Source organism: Tachypleus tridentatus, chromosome 3, assembly GCF_004210375.1.
Source record: "Tachypleus tridentatus isolate NWPU-2018 chromosome 3, ASM421037v1, whole genome shotgun sequence".
Classification (NCBI taxonomy): Eukaryota; Metazoa; Arthropoda; class Merostomata; order Xiphosura; family Limulidae; genus Tachypleus; species Tachypleus tridentatus.
In genome coordinates, this window is record NC_134827.1 from 118,396,912 (window position 1) to 118,409,424 (window position 12,513).

The window sequence follows — 12,513 nt, forward strand, 5'->3', positions numbered from 1 at the left end:
TCCTGGTTAGACAGTGTAGGAACTTCATATCACATAACTGTTGTCAATACGTTCTACTGTAGACTTAGCTATATGTCCTGGTTATACAGTGTAGGAACTTCATATCACATAACTGTTGTCAATATGTTCTACTGTAGACTTAGCTACATGTCCTGGTTATACAGTGTAGGAACTTCATATCACCTAACAATTGTCAATACGTTCTACTGTAGACTTAGCTATATGTCCTGGTTTGACAGTGTAGGAACTTCATATCACATAACAATTGTCAATACGTTCTACTGTAGACTTACCTATATGTCCTGGTTATACAGTGTAGGAACTTCATATCACATAACTGTTGTCAATACGTTCTACTGTAGACTTAGCTATATGTCCTGGTTATACAGTGTAGGAACTTCATATCACATAACTGTTGTCAATACGTTCTACTGTAGACTTAGCTATATGTCCTGGTTAGACAGTGTAGGAACTTCATATCACATAACTGTTGTCAATACGTTCTACTGTAGACTTAGTTACATGTCCTGGTTAGACAGTGTAGGAACTTCATATCACATAACTGTTGTCAATACGTTCTACTGTAGACTTAGCTATATGTCCTGGTTAGACAGTGTAGGAACTTCATATCACATAACTGTTGTCAATACGTTCTACTGTAGACTTAGCTATATGTCCTGGTTATACAGTGTAGGAACTTCATATCACATAACTGTTGTCAATACGTTCTACTGTAGACTTAGCTATATGTCCTGGTTAGACAGTGTAGGAACTTCATATCACATAACTGTTGTCAATACGTTCTACTGTAGACTTAGCTATATGTCCTGGTTATACAGTGTAGGAACTTCATATCACATAACTGTTGTCAATACGTTCTACTGTAGACTTAGTATGTCCTGGTTAGACAGTGTAGGAACTTCATATCACATAACTGTTGTATATGTTCTACTGTAGACTTAGCTATATGTCCTGGTTATACAGTGTAGGAACTTCATATCACATAACTGTTGTCAATACGTTCTACTGTAGACTTAGCTATATGTCCTGGTTATACAGTGTAGGAACTTCATATCACATAACTGTTGTCAATACGTTCTACTGTAGACTTAGCTATATGTCCTGGTTAGACAGTGTAGGAACTTCATATCACATAACAATTGTCAATACGTTCTACTGTAGACTTAGCTATATGTCCTGGTTAGACAGTGTAGGAACTTCATATCACATAACAATTGTCAATACGTTCTACTGTAGACTTAGCTATATGTCCTGGTTATACAGTGTAGGAACTTCATATCACATAACTGTTGTCAATACGTTCTACTGTAGACTTAGCTATATGTCCTGGTTATACAGTGTAGGAACTTCATATCACATAACTGTTGTCAATACGTTCTACTGTAGACTTAGCTATATGTCCTGGTTAGACAGTGTAGGAACTTCATATCACATAACAATTGTCAATACGTTCTACTGTAGACTTAGCTATATGTCCTGGTTATACAGTGTAGGAACTTCATATCACATAACAATTGTCAATACGTTCTACTGTAGACTTAGCTATATGTCCTGGTTATACAGTGTAGGAACTTCATATCACATAACAATTGTCAATACGTTCTACTGTAGACTTAGCTATATGTCCTGGTTTGACAGTGTAGGAACTTCATATCACATAACAATTGTCAATACGTTCTACTGTAGACTTAGCTATATGTCCTGGTTATACAGTGTAGGAACTTCATATCACATAACTGTTGTCAATACGTTCTACTGTAGACTTAGCTATATGTCCTGGTTATACAGTGTAGGAACTTCATATCACATAACTGTTGTCAATACGTTCTACTGTAGACTTAGCTATATGTCCTGGTTAGACAGTGTAGGAACTTCATATCACATAACTGTTGTCAATACGTTCTACTGTAGACTTAGCTATATGTCCTGGTTAGACAGTGTAGGAACTTCATATCACATAACTGTTGTCAATACGTTCTACTGTAGACTTAGCTATATGTCCTGGTTATACAGTGTAGGAACTTCATATCACATAACTGTTGTCAATACGTTCTACTGTAGACTTAGCTATATGTCCTGGTTAGACAGTGTAGGAACTTCATATCACATAACTGTTGTCAATACGTTCTACTGTAGACTTAGCTATATGTCCTGGTTATACAGTGTAGGAACTTCATATCACATAACTGTTGTCAATACGTTCTACTGTAGACTTAGCTATATGTCCTGGTTAGACAGTGTAGGAACTTCATATCACATAACTGTTGTCAATACGTTCTACTGTAGACTTAGCTATATGTCCTGGTTAGACAGTGTAGGAACTTCATATCACATAACTGTTGTCAATACGTTCTACTGTAGACTTAGCTATATGTCCTGGTTATACAGTGTAGGAACTTCATATCACATAACTGTTGTCAATACGTTCTACTGTAGACTTAGCTATATGTCCTGGTTAGACAGTGTAGGAACTTCATATCACATAACAATTGTCAATACGTTCTACTGTAGACTTAGCTATATGTCCTGGTTATACAGTGTAGGAACTTCATATCACATAACTGTTGTCAATACGTTCTACTGTAGACTTAGCTATATGTCCTGGTTATACAGTGTAGGAACTTCATATCACATAACTGTTGTCAATACGTTCTACTGTAGACTTAGCTATATGTCCTGGTTAGACAGTGTAGGAACTTCATATCACATAACTGTTGTCAATACGTTCTACTGTAGACTTAGCTATATGTCCTGGTTATACAGTGTAGGAACTTCATATCACATAACTGTTGTCAATACGTTCTACTGTAGACTTAGCTATATGTCCTGGTTAGACAGTGTAGGAACTTCATATCACATAACAATTGTCAATACGTTCTACTGTAGACTTAGCTATATGTCCTGGTTATACAGTGTAGGAACTTCATATCACATAACTGTTGTCAATACGTTCTACTGTAGACTTAGCTATATGTCCTGGTTATACAGTGTAGGAACTTCATATCACATAACTGTTGTCAATACGTTCTACTGTAGACTTAGCTACATGTCCTGGTTATACAGTGTAGGAACTTCATATCACCTAACAATTGTCAATACGTTCTACTGTAGACTTAGCTATATGTCCTGGTTTGACAGTGTAGGAACTTCATATCACATAACAATTGTCAATACGTTCTACTGTAGACTTACCTATATGTCCTGGTTATACAGTGTAGGAACTTCATATCACATAACTGTTGTCAATACGTTCTACTGTAGACTTAGCTACTGTTGTATGTCCTGGTTATACAGTGTAGGAACTTCATATCACATAACTGTTGTCAATACGTTCTACTGTAGACTTAGCTATATGTCCTGGTTAGACAGTGTAGGAACTTCATATCACATAACTGTTGTCAATACGTTCTACTGTAGACTTAGCTATATGTCCTGGTTAGACAGTGTAGGAACTTCATATCACATAACTGTTGTCAATACGTTCTACTGTAGACTTAGCTATATGTCCTGGTTAGACAGTGTAGGAACTTCATATCACATAACTGTTGTCAATACGTTCTACTGTAGACTTAGCTATATGTCCTGGTTATACAGTGTAGGAACTTCATATCACATAACTGTTGTCAATACGTTCTACTGTAGACTTAGCTATATGTCCTGGTTATACAGTGTAGGAACTTCATATCACATAACTGTTGTCAATACGTTCTACTGTAGACTTAGCTATATGTCCTGGTTAGACAGTGTAGGAACTTCATATCACATAACAATTGTCAATACGTTCTACTGTAGACTTAGCTATATGTCCTGGTTATACAGTGTAGGAACTTCATATCACATAACTGTTGTCAATACGTTCTACTGTAGACTTAGCTATATGTCCTGGTTAGACAGTGTAGGAACTTCATATCACATAACTGTTGTCAATACGTTCTACTGTAGACTTAGCTATATGTCCTGGTTAGACAGTGTAGGAACTTCATATCACATAACAATTGTCAATACGTTCTACTGTAGACTTAGCTATATGTCCTGGTTAGACAGTGTAGGAACTTCATATCACATAACTGTTGTCAATACGTTCTACTGTAGACTTAGCTATATGTCCTGGTTATACAGTGTAGGAACTTCATATCACATAACTGTTGTCAATACGTTCTACTGTAGACTTAGCTATATGTCCTGGTTAGACAGTGTAGGAACTTCATATCACATAACAATTGTCAATACGTTCTACTGTAGACTTAGCTATATGTCCTGGTTATACAGTGTAGGAACTTCATATCACATAACTGTTGTCAATACGTTCTACTGTAGACTTAGCTATATGTCCTGGTTAGACAGTGTAGGAACTTCATATCACATAACTGTTGTCACTGTTGTCAATACGTTCTACGTTGTAGTAGACTTAGCTATATGTCCTGGTTATACAGTGTAGGAACTTCATATCACATAACAATTGTCAATACGTTCTACTGTAGACTTAGCTATATGTCCTGGTTATACAGTGTAGGAACTTCATATCACATAACAATTGTCAATACGTTCTACTGTAGACTTAGCTATATGTCCTGGTTATACAGTGTAGGAACTTCATATCACATAACAATTGTCAATACGTTCTACTGTAGACTTAGCTATATGTCCTGGTTATACAGTGTAGGAACTTCATATCACATAACAATTGTCAATACGTTCTACTGTAGACTTAGCTATATGTCCTGGTTATACAGTGTAGGAACTTCATATCACATAACAATTGTCAATACGTTCTACTGTAGACTGAGCTATATGTCCTGGTTAGACAGTGTAGGAACTTCATATCACATAACAATTGTCAATACGTTCTACTGTAGACTTAGCTATATGTCCTGGTTAGACAGTGTAGGAACTTCATATCACATAACTGTTGTCAATACGTTCTACTGTAGACTTAGCTATATGTCCTGGTTAGACAGTGTAGGAACTTCATATCACATAACAATTGTCAATACGTTCTACTGTAGACTTAGCTATATGTCCTGGTTAGACAGTGTAGGAACTTCATATCACATAACTGTTGTCAATACGTTCTACTGTAGACTTAGCTATATGTCCTGGTTAGACAGTGTAGGAACTTCATATCACATAACAAGTTGTCAATACGTTCTACTGTAGACTTAGCTATATGTCCTGGTTAGACAGTGTAGGAACTTCATATCACATAACTGTTGTCAATACGTTCTACTGTAGACTTAGCTATATGTCCTGGTTAGACAGTGTAGGAACTTCATATCACATAACTGTTGTCAATACGTTCTACTGTAGACTTAGCTATATGTCCTGGTTAGACAGTGTAGGAACTTCATATCACATAACTGTTGTCAATACGTTCTACTGTAGACTTAGCTATATGTCCTGGTTATACAGTGTAGGAACTTCATATCACATAACTGTTGTCAATACGTTCTACTGTAGACTTAGCTATATGTCCTGGTTATACAGTGTAGGAACTTCATATCACATAACTGTTGTCAATACGTTCTACTGTAGACTTAGCTATATGTCCTGGTTAGACAGTGTAGGAACTTCATATCACATAACTGTTGTCAATACGTTCTACTGTAGACTTAGCTATATGTCCTGGTTAGACAGTGTAGGAACTTCATATCACATAACTGTTGTCAATACGTTCTACTGTAGACTTAGCTATATGTCCTGGTTATACAGTGTAGGAACTTCATATCACATAACTGTTGTCAATACGTTCTACTGTAGACTTAGCTATATGTCCTGGTTAGACAGTGTAGGAACTTCATATCACATAACTGTTGTCAATACGTTCTACTGTAGACTTAGCTATATGTCCTGGTTAGACAGTGTAGGAACTTCATATCACATAACTGTTGTCAATACGTTCTACTGTAGACTTAGCTATATGTCCTGGTTAGACAGTGTAGGAACTTCATATCACATAACTGTTGTCAATACGTTCTACTGTAGACTTAGCTATATGTCCTGGTTAGACAGTGTAGGAACTTCATATCACATAACTGTTGTCAATACGTTCTACTGTAGACTTAGCTATATGTCCTGGTTAGACAGTGTAGGAACTTCATATCACATAACTGTTGTCAATACGTTCTACTGTAGACTTAGCTATATGTCCTGGTTATACAGTGTAGGAACTTCATATCACATAACAATTGTCAATACGTTCTACTGTAGACTTAGCTATATGTCCTGGTTAGACAGTGTAGGAACTTCATATCACATAACTGTTGTCAATACGTTCTACTGTAGACTTAGCTATATGTCCTGGTTATACAGTGTAGGAACTTCATATCACATAACTGTTGTCAATACGTTCTACTGTAGACTTAGCTATATGTCCTGGTTAGACAGTGTAGGAACTTCATATCACATAACTGTTGTCAATACGTTCTACTGTAGACTTAGCTATATGTCCTGGTTAGACAGTGTAGGAACTTCATATCACATAACTGTTGTCAATACGTTCTACTGTAGACTTAGCTATATGTCCTGGTTAGACAGTGTAGGAACTTCATATCACATAACTGTTGTCAATACGTTCTACTGTAGACTTAGCTATATGTCCTGGTTAGACAGTGTAGGAACTTCATATCACATAACTGTTGTCAATACGTTCTACTGTAGACTTAGCTATATGTCCTGGTTATACAGTGTAGGAACTTCATATCACATAACTGTTGTCAATACGTTCTACTGTAGACTTAGCTATATGTCCTGGTTATACAGTGTAGGAACTTCATATCACATAACAATTGTCAATACGTTCTACTGTAGACTTAGCTATATGTCCTGGTTATACAGTGTAGGAACTTCATATCACATAACTGTTGTCAATACGTTCTACTGTAGACTTAGCTATATGTCCTGGTTATACAGTGTAGGAACTTCATATCACATAACAATTGTCAATACGTTCTACTGTAGACTTAGCTATATGTCCTGGTTAGACAGTGTAGGAACTTCATATCACATAACTGTTGTCAATACGTTCTACTGTAGACTTAGCTATATGTCCTGGTTAGACAGTGTAGGAACTTCATATCACATAACAATTGTCAATACGTTCTACTGTAGACTTAGCTATATGTCCTGGTTAGACAGTGTAGGAACTTCATATCACATAACTGTTGTCAATACGTTCTACTGTAGACTTAGCTATATGTCCTGGTTAGACAGTGTAGGAACTTCATATCACATAACTGTTGTCAATACGTTCTACTGTAGACTTAGCTATATGTCCTGGTTAGACAGTGTAGGAACTTCATATCACATAACTGTTGTCAATACGTTCTACTGTAGACTTAGCTATATGTCCTGGTTAGACAGTGTAGGAACTTCATATCACATAACTGTTGTCAATACGTTCTACTGTAGACTTAGCTATATGTCCTGGTTATACAGTGTAGGAACTTCATATCACATAACTGTTGTCAATACGTTCTACTGTAGACTTAGCTATATGTCCTGGTTAGACAGTGTAGGAACTTCATATCACATAACTGTTGTCAATACGTTCTACTGTAGACTTAGCTATATGTCCTGGTTATACAGTGTAGGAACTTCATATCACATAACTGTTGTCAATACGTTCTACTGTAGACTTAGCTATATGTCCTGGTTAGACAGTGTAGGAACTTCATATCACATAACTGTTGTCAATACGTTCTACTGTAGACTTAGCTATATGTCCTGGTTAGACAGTGTAGGAACTTCATATCACATAACTGTTGTCAATACGTTCTACTGTAGACTTAGCTATATGTCCTGGTTAGACAGTGTAGGAACTTCATATCACATAACTGTTGTCAATACGTTCTACTGTAGACTTAGCTATATGTCCTGGTTATACAGTGTAGGAACTTCATATCACATAACTGTTGTCAATACGTTCTACTGTAGACTTAGCTATATGTCCTGGTTAGACAGTGTAGGAACTTCATATCACATAACAATTGTCAATACGTTCTACTGTAGACTTAGCTATATGTCCTGGTTATACAGTGTAGGAACTTCATATCACATAACTGTTGTCAATACGTTCTACTGTAGACTTAGCTATATGTCCTGGTTATACAGTGTAGGAACTTCATATCACATAACAATTGTCAATACGTTCTACTGTAGACTTAGCTATATGTCCTGGTTAGACAGTGTAGGAACTTCATATCACATAACTGTTGTCAATACGTTCTACTGTAGACTGAGCTATATGTCCTGGTTAGACAGTGTAGGAACTTCATATCACATAACTGTTGTCAATACGTTCTACTGTAGACTTAGCTATATGTCCTGGTTAGACAGTGTAGGAACTTCATATCACATAACAATTGTCAATACGTTCTACTGTAGACTTAGCTATATGTCCTGGTTAGACAGTGTAGGAACTTCATATCACATAACTGTTGTCAATACGTTCTACTGTAGACTTAGCTATATGTCCTGGTTAGACAGTGTAGGAATTTCATATCACATAACTGTTGTCAATACGTTCTACTGTAGACTTAGCTATATGTCCTGGTTATACAGTGTAGGAACTTCATATCACATAACTGTTGTCAATACGTTCTACTGTAGACTTAGCTATATGTCCTGGTTAGACAGTGTAGGAACTTCATATCACATAACTGTTGTCAATACGTTCTACTGTAGACTTAGCTATATGTCCTGGTTAGACAGTGTAGGAACTTCATATCACATAACTGTTGTCAATACGTTCTACTGTAGACTTAGCTATATGTCCTGGTTATACAGTGTAGGAACTTCATATCACATAACTGTTGTCAATACGTTCTACTGTAGACTTAGCTATATGTCCTGGTTATACAGTGTAGGAACTTCATATCACATAACTGTTGTCAATACGTTCTACTGTAGACTTAGCTATATGTCCTGGTTATACAGTGTAGGAACTTCATATCACATAACTGTTGTCAATACGTTCTACTGTAGACTTAGCTATATGTCCTGGTTATACAGTGTAGGAACTTCATATCACATAACTGTTGTCAATACGTTCTACTGTAGTTATATAGCTCTACGCTATGTAAAATACACTCTATCTTTCTCTCACGTGTACTGTTTGTGCAGTGTTGTTATCAGCTTCTCTCACTCACCTAAGTTTTCGTGAGGTTTTCTTTACACGAGTTTTCTTCCACTAACGACCCTGGAATACTTTTGTGCACTCATTGGTTGTACTTCTTTACGAGATATTTCTGGGCTATCTAATAGACAGAAGACCAAGGCAAGTGTAATGTTGACGGGTGCTATTTTAAACCTGTGTCCCTCGGGGTTCACAGATATTTCCTACCTCGCCTTACCAGTGTTTTTCCTCACAAAGAGCTGTCACAGCACGTAAAGTCGAACGGTCGGTAATTTTAAATGAAACCTATGATACACTAGTGAAACAACTGGTTGAAGGCTATTATCGTAACTTCTGTTTCTTGTTATTCTAAAAAACAGTGTTGAAACGGACATCGTAACTTTAAATTAGGTGTAAACATGTTTTTTACTTCCCCGAAGATGAAAGTGATGAATAATATAAAAACTGCACCCGACAATAAGATTTAAGCCTTTCATAGACGTCGTTCCTATCGATGCCACCTGGAGGAGCAAAGGTTCGAGCCAAGGTCAACAAATTAAATCAGCAGAAGCAAGGGTGGGACGCACGATGTGTGTTACGATAAGGGCAGGAGGGTGTTCCTACAAATAAACAAAGACACACCACCCACACAATACCTCAGGTGACCATCGTGACAAAGCGAGGAACAAGGGTCACGATGATGAAAGAATGTCCGCCCTCCTGTCTGACATCAACTTATAAATGAAACGTTTCCACTTTGAACATAGAGCACGTATTTATTACATAAGAACATTTCTGAACCTCCAGCAACAAAGGTCGCTTTATAAACAATAGTTTCTTTGAGGTTATTTCCAAAGGGTCTGTCGTTCAAGATGTAATGTAACTTTCATGAATGTCGCTTTGTTGGAATGTTACAAGTTATCTCCAGTGATAATACACTGATCACGTACATAAGTGTACGTATATATACACACTTGTTTGTGTGTGCTTTATTTACTGCTGTTACACAATTTTTTATCATATCTATACAAAGATAGATATTGCATCTTTTCGCCATCAGATGGTGTTGAAAATTGTTGATTGTAGAAACAAACATGGTTTCCGAAAATGAGTCGATATCCAAAGTGTTATTATTTGAACGTTAGAAAAGTCCTTATTAGTGAACAAAGCGGTGCGTTGAATGGTTCTAGAAACAATGTGTTCGCCTGAACATTCCTCGTAAGAATGTGATGTCCTGAACAATTCTAGTAACGCTGTTGAATTAAACACATACAACACGTTCCAGCATTTCCTTTTGTGTTAATTAACACATTAATCTAACTACTGGCCCCGAACAACTGTGTACAAGAAAATGTTCTCTACCATGAATACACTTTACTAATAACGTTATTCTAAGTGACAATCTGTGTATATATATTACGTTATTAGGTATCGCAGTCAACAGATATGTATTACGTTATTCTAAGTGACAATCTGTGTATATATATTACCATATAAGATAACGCAGTTCAACAGATATGTATTACGTCATTCTAAGTGACAGTCTGTGTATATATATTACATTATTAGATATCGCAGTCAACAGATATGTTTACGTTATTTCAAGTGACAATCTGTGTATATATATCACGTTATTAGGTATCGCAGTCAACAGATATGTTTACGTTATTCTAAGTGACAGTGTGTGTAAATATATCACGTGATTAGGTATCGCAGTCAACAGATATGTTTACGTTATTTCAAGTGACAGTCTACATATGTTTTGTATTATTCCATGTGACAGCCTGTTTATATATTACGTTATTATAAGAGGCAGTCTAACTCAAAAGTTTAGATAACCAAAGCCTCAAGTTTCACAATCTGATGGCTTATAAGAAAAACAACCAAAATATAGCAAACTCATTTCGACTACAGAATATTATTTCTGTACATTTTCTTAGTGGGTGTTTCACACAGAGCGCGGGCCCACCACCACCTGGTAACCAAAAGCAGGGCGAGACGCAACACTTTTGCATGAGCTGTATAAACGATCCACCAAACATTCCAGGGATGTCACCTAACAATGACACATAGTTCCTAGTCGAATGGGTGGGGAACAAACTTATATAGATACCAAGGGCAGAAACTGAATATATCATGATATAAAACATCAACGACAGGTTTTCAGTAAAAATAAACATGAGTTAACTTACATATTCCCCCAAGAAAAAACAAGCTTTAAGCTCATAATGGATTCTCATGTTCATTCCAACACATCTGCTCATGTAGGAACCTCCCAATGTAACCTGGGTGAGGAATCATTATCACATCCATAAAACATTACTACATGGGAATGTAGTAATGATTCTATAGCACAAGGTCTTTCTTGTTGTCTTTGATTTACGTGGTTTTGATAAGTGACACGTAGATTGCATGGCACGTTTCTAAACTAGGATGCCGTTTCTGTTGTCTTTTATTCACGTGATTTTGATAAGCGACACGTAGATTGCATCCCACGTTTCTAAACTAGGATGTCGTTTGTGTTGTCTTTTATTCACGTGGTTTTGATAAGTGACACGTAGATTGCATGGCACGTTTCTAAACTAGGATGTCGTTTGTGTTGTCTTTTATTCACGTGGTTTTGATAAGTGACACGTAGATTGCATGGCACGTTTCTATACTAGGATGCCGTTTGTGTTGTCTTTGATTCACGTGGTTTTGATAAGTGACACCTAGATTGCATGGCACGTTTCTAAACTAGGATGTCGTTTGTGTTGTCTTTGATTCACGTGATTTTGATAAGTGACACGTAGATTGCATCCTACGTTTCTAAACTAGGATGTCGTTTGTGTTGTCTTTGATTCACGTGATTTTGATAAGTGACACCTAGATTGCATGGCACGTTTCTAAACTAGGATGTCGTTTGTGTTGTCTTTGATTCACGTGATTTTGATAAGTGACACGTAGATTGCATCCTACGTTTCTAAACTAGGATGTCGTTTGTGTTGTCTTTTATTCACGTGGTTTTGATAAGTGACACGTAGATTGCATGGCACGTTTCTAAACTAGGATGTCGTTTGTGTTGTCTTTGATTCACGTGGTTTTGATAAGTGACACCTAGATTGCATGGCACGTTTCTAAACTAGGATGTCGTTTGTGTTGTCTTTGATTCACGTGGTTTTGATAAGTGACACCTAGATTGCATGGCACGTTTCTAAACTAGGATGTCGTTTGTGTTGTCTTTGATTCACGTGATTTTGATAAGTGACACGTAGATTGCATCCTACGTTTCTAAACTAGGATGTCGTTTGTGTTGTCTTTGATTCACGTGGTTTTGATAAGTGACACGTAGATTGCATCCTACGTTTCTAAACTAGGATGTCGTTTGTGTTGTCTTTGAT

General features: G+C 36.8%; 1 protein-coding gene and 1 pseudogene across 3 annotated transcripts in view; one reads left to right on the top strand and one right to left on the bottom strand.

The window, feature by feature from the left end:
• Positions 1-12,513, bottom strand: part of LOC143247856 (uncharacterized) — a 393,539-nt gene that overhangs the window by 375,925 nt on the left and 5,101 nt on the right. The gene's annotated exons all lie outside the window — the stretch shown is intronic.
• The window catches only part of LOC143245999 (fatty acid hydroxylase domain-containing protein 2-like), a 40,316-nt pseudogene continuing 39,164 nt past the window's right edge, over positions 11,362-12,513 (top strand). The window contains exon 1 of the transcript XR_013025713.1: positions 11,362-11,397. The product of XR_013025713.1 is annotated as a fatty acid hydroxylase domain-containing protein 2-like (transcript). The remainder of the gene's footprint in view (positions 11,398-12,513) is intronic.